Source organism: Triticum aestivum, chromosome 1B (genome assembly GCF_018294505.1).
Source record: "Triticum aestivum cultivar Chinese Spring chromosome 1B, IWGSC CS RefSeq v2.1, whole genome shotgun sequence".
NCBI classification, from domain to species: Eukaryota; Viridiplantae; Streptophyta; class Magnoliopsida; order Poales; family Poaceae; genus Triticum; species Triticum aestivum.
In genome coordinates, this window is record NC_057795.1 from 292,482,701 (window position 1) to 292,491,078 (window position 8,378).

The following is an 8,378-nucleotide window of genomic DNA, read 5'->3' on the forward strand; positions in this document are numbered from 1 at the left end:
ACTAGCGCGAAAGCCGTTGCACGTTCGCGCATCCATTTTCTTGCTTGATTTTTATACAATTTTATGAAGTGATCTGTCCAACTAAGTAGAAAAGGACACTAGAGTGTGGCTACACATGGTATATGGTTGCTCGTCCTGCCTGGTGTTGAGGGAGCTAAAGTGGAACTCTCACATACATGTTCCTTAAGTTTTTAGCTCGCTAAATGATACAGTCCTCGCTGATGGCTCGGCAAGTACTCCACAGTCAGCGGCTATCAGCTAACGTTATGGGCCGTTAGTGGTGGTTCATTTCCTATAGTGTTGTAATCCAGAATCCAAGTTTTGTGATAACCGTGTTGTTTACTTTCAGTGTTGTTTATTGTTCACAGCTGGATTGAGCTCAGTTGAGAGTGTCATGCTCTGTCAATATTTGTTGCAGGAGTTGTCTTTCTCTGTTACTAGAGTTGTCAATCTCAGATACAGGAGTTGTCAGTTGCAGCCATTCTCGCTGTGTCAAGCTTGTGACTTGCGTTGTATCAGCTTGGTAACAACTTTTATCTCGATAGGACTGAATGTAGCCAGGAGTTGTCTTAGGTTAGTCTAATGTGCCAAAACATTAGTCAAACCACCTAGGTTGTGTTTGTTCTAGAGAGTTCAGCTAGTCCGAGTGATCTGGGTTATCCTACGTTTTATCCCTGTTTCAATCTTTTTTCGACTATAGGGGTTTTGTAGCAGCCCAGCAGCATCCATCTGACAGAGAGTCATATTAAGGATATAATAATGCTTTCCCCTTGAACCCCTTGTAGAAAAAGTAGGAAAATGGACTAAAATTGTTGGATAAGTGGATTTGCAGTATCTCAACAATCAGAACAACGAATATTCCATCATCCAAACTAAGCTTCCTCATATCCTAACCCATTGGTCATTATCAAGCCTCATCACTCCTGCTATGTTGATATCTTCATATTACCTGTTATCATTCTATCTATCTGGTTATTGCTTTATGTGTTGGTTGGTATTTCACTCAAAAAAGTTTAAGTAGAAGTGACTTATTCCTCATTAGCTCCAGTTTGATTATCATTTGCATCTTGTGATGAATGAAGTGAACTTGAGCTCTCTAGTGATTCTATTTTCTCTTCGAGAGCATTTACTAGTATTCGATGAGATTTTGAAAGACCAGAAAGACAAGTGATATGAACTGGTTTTGTATCCACCCACTTTCTTTTGTTATCTTCAACTCTTTCTCTTTTGGTAGAGAAAGGCATTCCCAGTATAAATGATGATTCTTGCTTTCGTATTGTTAAGTTTTCAATTGTACACGGAAGGAGTTTGTGACCACTACCATTTTAGTAAGGGATTTATCCTCATATTGTTGGAGAAACCATTCTTTGCTAACATGGCTTAGCCTAGCAATGGCTGGGCATTTCTTGTCCCTGAATGCAAAAAAAAAAAAAATGCCCGCCACTTTGTTGCTTTCAGCATGTTTTCTAATGAAGTCAAGCCCCTTCTGGATGTCCGCTGCTGCACTATGTTGTGTCTTACCATAGACAAGAGGAATATACACCTTCTTCACCAACTTTCAATTAATGTGACGGCAAACAGCTTCCTTGACACTAGCTTCCAGAGATTATGATGGAATCTCCTCTTTGAAGTCCTCTAATAGTGAGGAATATAGGTCATATACTTGATCCTCACCATCAACCCATCAAAAGTTAGTACGCACTGCTAGATCCTAGAAATAGCTCATTATCTGGCAAGCAGATGAGGATGCATCACATATATATGTGACATCCGCAACCTCAGATTTGGGTTTAGTATTTACCTATTTCCTTCCATCCAGCCTGGGAAGGGATCCATCCATGTGCTCTCTATGACACTTGGCATGATTGTTACCACCGGTATCTCTCCTCGCATGCAGCTGATGACCATCTCGCCCATGGCCTTTGTGAACACATAAGTGTCTTGCCAACCATAGAGTTTGGCCCTATGAATAAATAAATTGCACAAATCAAATACTTCATGTGTGTAATCGTATCTACAGACATGAGGAAGTAACAGGGAAATACTAGAATACCTCGACTACCTAACTCTTTCATTTCTTGAGTAACAGAAGCAGAGGTAGAAGAATGCCTTCTAGAGTCAAAAGCCAACTTGATCTCGGCCTCAATATCCAACACGGTATTCTGATTTGTCGAAAAATCCGAGGAACCTATCCCCTTTGTTATGGAATTCCCTAAGCAAAATGGCTTCTCTAGTATCAAACCTTGCCTCTGCCCATTCACATATGCTGTTTGGCCAAAAACATGACATGCAAACATACTGCTAAAGCTTGTTTGTAAGCTTTTGAGATTAATAGAAACAGGTTACCATTTGATTTCGACCACAAGAAACTCTTATTTGGCATTCTGACCTGTTGATACTCGCAAGAAGAGCTTCAGTCTTCGAAACCGCTGCGCGGAACTCATTATCCAGAATGGCCCCATGGTGTTGATGTCTAGTGCTACATCATACCTGCAAGTTGCAATACTTTTATTGCTATGGAATGTGAACTTACACGTGTAGTAATGGAAGCAATGCTTGGTGCAAGACTAGTATATCTTCACGAACCTCTCATCAAAAGTGGTATTTGCTGCAGAGTTTATGATAACATCCACTTCTTCCGCGATCTCTTTGGCTAACTCAGGAGCAATGCCAATGTAGGCTTCCCTGAAATTACCAACGACTGGAACCTGCTTGCTTAATACAAAGTTGTGTTAGTTTTTCCCATGAATTTCCTGTAAACATCTGAACAACTCATTATCTTCTACCTGTATTGCAGACGGAAAATATGGTCATTTGCATGAAGAACAGAAAGTAGTCCGAAGTAATCATCATACCTCGTTCTCCAATCTTTTCATGGCTGCTTCATTGTCCTTGGCCTTTATCAACACGTATATTTTACCAACATCAGGATTTTTCCTTAAAATGGGATCGATAAGAACTGATGATCAGAATCATACAAAGTAGAATGAAGAACAAAGGAAGGAAGTCAGGTAGCTAGAGCAAGACAAAGGCGGAATGGAAGAACAACCTAAAAATGGGGGGGGGGGGCAGATAGAAACTGTCTCACTCAAACTGGCATTTGAAAATGCTACCCACCCTTCCCCTATTTCTACATTTCATTCTTCTATTCCTTTTGCTTGCTTTTCTAGTTAAGCTGCTCATAAACTAGATCCATAAAACTCACTCAGCTACTGTCTTCTTTCTATAATTGGTCTCTAAGTCCAAGTAATCGATAAAGTATAATCCTCTTCCCAGTTCCGCCACCTCCTTTCTACCGAGTATGCTCTACTTGAAAGAACATATTTATCAATAAATAAGTGCATTACTATATTCACAACTACAAACTAAGCCTAATTTCCAATATGTCATATGTATCACTTTGGTGTTGTGGGATCACTAGCTTCTTGCTCAACGGATTTCACTTCTACACTTGACTTAAGAAGGGCGAAGCCTTCATGACCGGTACCGGTATCTGTTCAAGAAGTCAGTACTTATGCGGCACTGAACAAAGGGTGAGATCGATGAAATGCAATACATGTTTGAATATTTCCTATCTTCTTCCAGCCATCAAACTTGTTCAATTCGTTTTCTTGAGATCTGTGGAATAGTGATATCATACTTGAATCCACATTCCCAGTATTTGAGGAAGAAGTAGAATGTTAGTCCTTTCGAATGTCTAAGTTGGGAATTTGATATCGACTAAATCAAGAAACTCGATTTCACCATGATATGAGCACTGAACCCTTTGATGCAACATTTCTTGTTTCCAGAAGATCTCGGATGGTTTTTGAAGCTTCCAATATCTTGTAAAAGAAAGAAATCCTTTCTACAAGTCATGAAGACGTGGACCAAAAGACTAAGAAACTGCACAATCTATTGATTGACCGAAAAACTCAAGCTGAGTAACTTGCTTGAATGATCGCTCCGGCTCTGGGCCGTCTGATCTTTGGGATGCAAAATAGGGGATCGCTCGCCAACCATTAGTTAGGACCAGTGAAAACCCATGCTTGGTGAAGGCGAAGTTCAGTTTGGAGATCTAACAATTGCTTATATCGTGTATCCTCAATTGATGCAGACTCAGATGCTTCAATTGTAGATTTGAGTATTGAGCGAAAGGTTACACCACCTATAGGTTCTGTATTATAGGACAATCCTACTCCACTAGTACCAATAGGCGGCATAGGGGAAAAAGCACAACACCTCGGAATAGGAATCAACAACACAAAAACTTTCTGAGAAATTACCCAGCAAGAAAACGTATGCGCGTGGGCGCAACGGATTTCGCTCCCGTGCGCTCATCCCTTGCTTGTTCTTTCGGACTAGCACTCTTTCCCTCTCTTTGAAGTAGATTTCTCAGCTCCACGAGTCAAACAAAAAAATCCAAAAGGCCCACTACTTCTTCATTCATGGCTTATTGATTTGATTGATCCCCCTTTCGTATTCATTCGACCTGAGGTGAGGTTGGAACAAGAGTTTCCATAAAAAGAATGGTTCTTTTATGCAATTATGAACGGGAAAGCCTCTTGTGGATTCCTCCAACTCTATGAATGAAGGGGGGAGTATGAGTAAGGCTGATTTTATTTCTATATGAAGATGAAAAGAGGATCCGGGTCAAACATTTCTTACTTTTGTTGAGTATGACTGAATGAGGAAGAGCTGCTTATGTGTATCACTTTACCACCATCTGAAATGCGCGAAACTCCAATTGGTGGAAGCCAGTCCATGAAGATTCTCCCTTCTCTTATGTGAAATTCCCCTCTTTTGGTGTCACGCCCAATATGCGACCCTATCCAAAAGGAACTCGAAGGTCCCACCAAGGATAGACCCGCATATTGAGACGCTTTTGCAAGGTGGATATCATTACATCAACATTACATAATAGTGGGGATACATCCAATACATACAATGTCACACGAATACAACAATACAAGAGATCAACATCCGACTACGGATGATACATAAACAGAAACTCAAACAGCATCCACCCTGCTCGCCCAGGCTGCCGACCTGGAACCTATCCCCTGATCGAAGAAGCAGAAGAAGAACTCAAAGCAAGCAAGCATCGCTCTCGCGTCAAGATCATCGCACAACCTGTACCTGCAACTGTTGTTGTAGTAATCTGTGAGCCACGAGGACTCAGCAATCCCATTACCATGGGTATCAATACTAACAAAGCTTAATGGGAAAGGAAGGGGTAAAGTGGTGAGGTTGCAGCAGCGACTAAGCATGATATGGTGGCTAACATACGCAAATAAGAGCGAGAAGAGAAACAAGCGGAACGGTCGTGAAGCTAGCAATGATCAAGAGGTGATCCTGAACACCTACTTACGTCAAACATAACCCAGAAACCGTGTTCACTTCCCGGACTCTGCCGAGAAGAGACCATCACGGCTACACACTCGGTTGATGCATTTTAATTCGGATCTGGTGTCAAGTTATCTACAACCGGACATTAACAAATTCCCATCTGCCACATAACCGCGGGCACGGCTCTCGAAAGTTTATACCCTGCAGGGGTGTCCCAACTTAGCCCATGACAAGCTCTCGCGATCAACGAAGGAATAGACCTTTTCCCAGGAAGACCCGATCAGTCTCGGAATCCCAGTTTACAAGACATTTCGACAATGGTAAAACAAGACCAGCAAGACCTCCCGGCGTGCCGACATCCTGATAGTAGCCGCGCGTATCTCGTCTCAGGCCACGACCGGATGAACACTACGTACGGCAGCCGACGATACCCCAAGTTGCCTTGGGGCGGCACCGCAAGTGGCTCTGGTTTGGACCAACACTTAGACAAGCATTGGCCCGGGGGGCTATAATAAAGATGACCCTTGGGTTAATTACTCCCAAGGGAAATATAGGTGGTGGTGAGGCAAATGGTAAAAGTCAATGTTGGGCCTTGCTGGACAAGTTTTATTCAAAGCGAACTATCAGGGGGGTCCCATAAATCACCCGACCGCGTTAGGAACGCAAAATCCGGGAACATAACACCGGTATGACGGAAACTAGGGCGGCAAGAGTGGAACAAAACACCAGGCATAAGGCCGAGCCTTCCACCCTTTACCAAATATATAGATGCATTAATAATGTAAGAGATATTGTGATATCCCAACATAAACCCTGTCCACCATGGAGAAATCTTCAACTTCACCTGCAACTAGCAACGCTATAAGAGGGGCTGAGCAAAAGCGGTAACATAGCCAAACAACGGTTTGCATAGGAAAGGTGTCAAAGGTTAGAGGTTCATGGCAATATGGGATGGCTTGATAAACAGGTAATAGGTAGCGCAACATAGCGATAGAACGAAGCAACTAGCATAGCAATGATAGTAGTGAGATCCAGGGTAGCGGTCATCTTGCCTGAAATCCCGCAAGGAAGAAGAACGAGTCCATGAAGAAGATGAAGCCACGAAGACGAACCACACGTAGACGAACGAATCCTCACGATCGCAACGAAACGGGAACTATCGAGAAGAAGGCATGATGCACAACAAGCATGATGCATGACCAAGCTACATGAAGCTACTCATGGCAAGAGATGATGCAAACAAGAACAACACATCAAGGCAAGTTTAAATGCGGCCGGGAACAACATATAACAATTCCGGCAAGTCCTCATATGCATATTTCGAAATTGGTCTAGAACTGAACAAACCTTATGTTCCAGTTGTTAAACAGCAAGTTAAGATGCACCAAGATGATCTACACGAAATTCTAGTCAAGTTACATATAAAGTTCATTAGATTCAGAGCTACGGCCTAGAAGATATGAGCAAAATAAGTTAGGCATGGCATTGATGCAAAAGCACTCAAACATCAAGCAAATACACCCAAAACAAGGATGCAACACGATAATACGAAACTACGTGCAAAATCAAGCAAGTTTCATATAGAGCACACTCAAAACGGAGCAACGGGTCAACACACACACTCTATACAAGTCATAGCAACAATCTGTCCATAACAGCAACTAGGCATATTGCAAGCATCAAAACAATATGCTACAGCACCCCAACATAATAACAAAAGGTATGGGCATGAAGTACTAGTAAAGCATAACAAAACATGAACACTGAGCTATCTCCAGAAACAACTAGAACATGCTCAAAAGGACATGGAGATATTGAAAATAATAACAGTTTCAGACTTTAGCAGAAATAACATCAGGTTGCAATGTTTAGAGCTATCAAACAGCATGTTACAGGAACTTATAATGGCAAACAAAGGCATGGCATGAATCTACTAATAGCATAGATCAAAAGTCCCTTACTGATAATGAGCCAAAAAGGCATAGAAAATATGATGGCACCCATGTAAACATGGCAAGTTATATTACAGATTCATACATGGCAGGAATAATAATAAGTAGGCATGTTCGTGAGCTTGAACCACTCACCACAGAGCAATACATGGCATGGCAAGGCAACCAACAGCAAGAAGACATGTTTATGAAGCTAAGCATGGCAAGAACAAGTTAAGAGGGTGCACGGATCACTAGCAAAACACATGGGAACAAGTGAACTTAATGTTAACAGGCTGACAGCAACATTTTCAAGCAACTTTAGAGCAAGATTACAACATGTTCCAGCAGTCTATAAATGCAACCAAGGGCATGAATGGATAGAGCATGACATGTAGATCAAAACATGTTTATAGAGCATCTCAAGATTATGCATAGAATGATTAGTAGAAGCATGTTAACATAGCAACAAAATATAACAGAATCTGTCAGGAAAACAACAACAGCAACTACCCAACTTAACAAGCTCAATGCACTCACTACACAAGTCACAAAAATACATGGTTGGCACCCCTTGAAAGATGGCATGACATAGATCAACATACATGTAGAGCTCATACTCATAGGATGCACACATCAATCATGGCAAAAATGATAAAACAACAAGTTATAACAGTTTCAGCAGATTAACATCAACATGCACTCTTCCAACAGCATTTCGGGCACCAAGATGACCTCATATGAAAATAATGCAATGGAATGAAATGAAGTACTCGTCGATACGAACAATTTGACATATTATACGCACGAAACGGAGCTACGGATGCAGAGATGTGATGCAATGAATATGGCATGATTATGTTGAAAACTTCTTCGGGGACTTAGAGAAATATCAGGGTTCAACCTTTGCACGGATTACGATGTCGCCGGAGCTTCGCCGGAGAACGGGCGGATCTCGCCGGAGATGTCGGGGATGAATGGATCCGGGGCTCCTCCGGCCGGATCTCGCCGGATCCGGTCCGGTTCGAGGCGGAGGGACGAGGGGGAGGCGAGGCCGAGCTCGCCGGAGCTCGGGGCGGCGCGAGCAGGGAGCGACGGGCGCGGCGGCGGCAACCGTGG

The 8,378-nt window shown here is 42.4% G+C and overlaps 1 pseudogene; it reads right to left on the minus strand.

Moving 5' to 3' along the window:
• Window positions 1-4,695: 4,695 nt before the first annotated feature.
• The window catches only part of LOC123090393 (ribosomal protein S7, mitochondrial-like), a 5,429-nt pseudogene continuing 1,746 nt past the window's right edge, over window positions 4,696-8,378 (minus strand).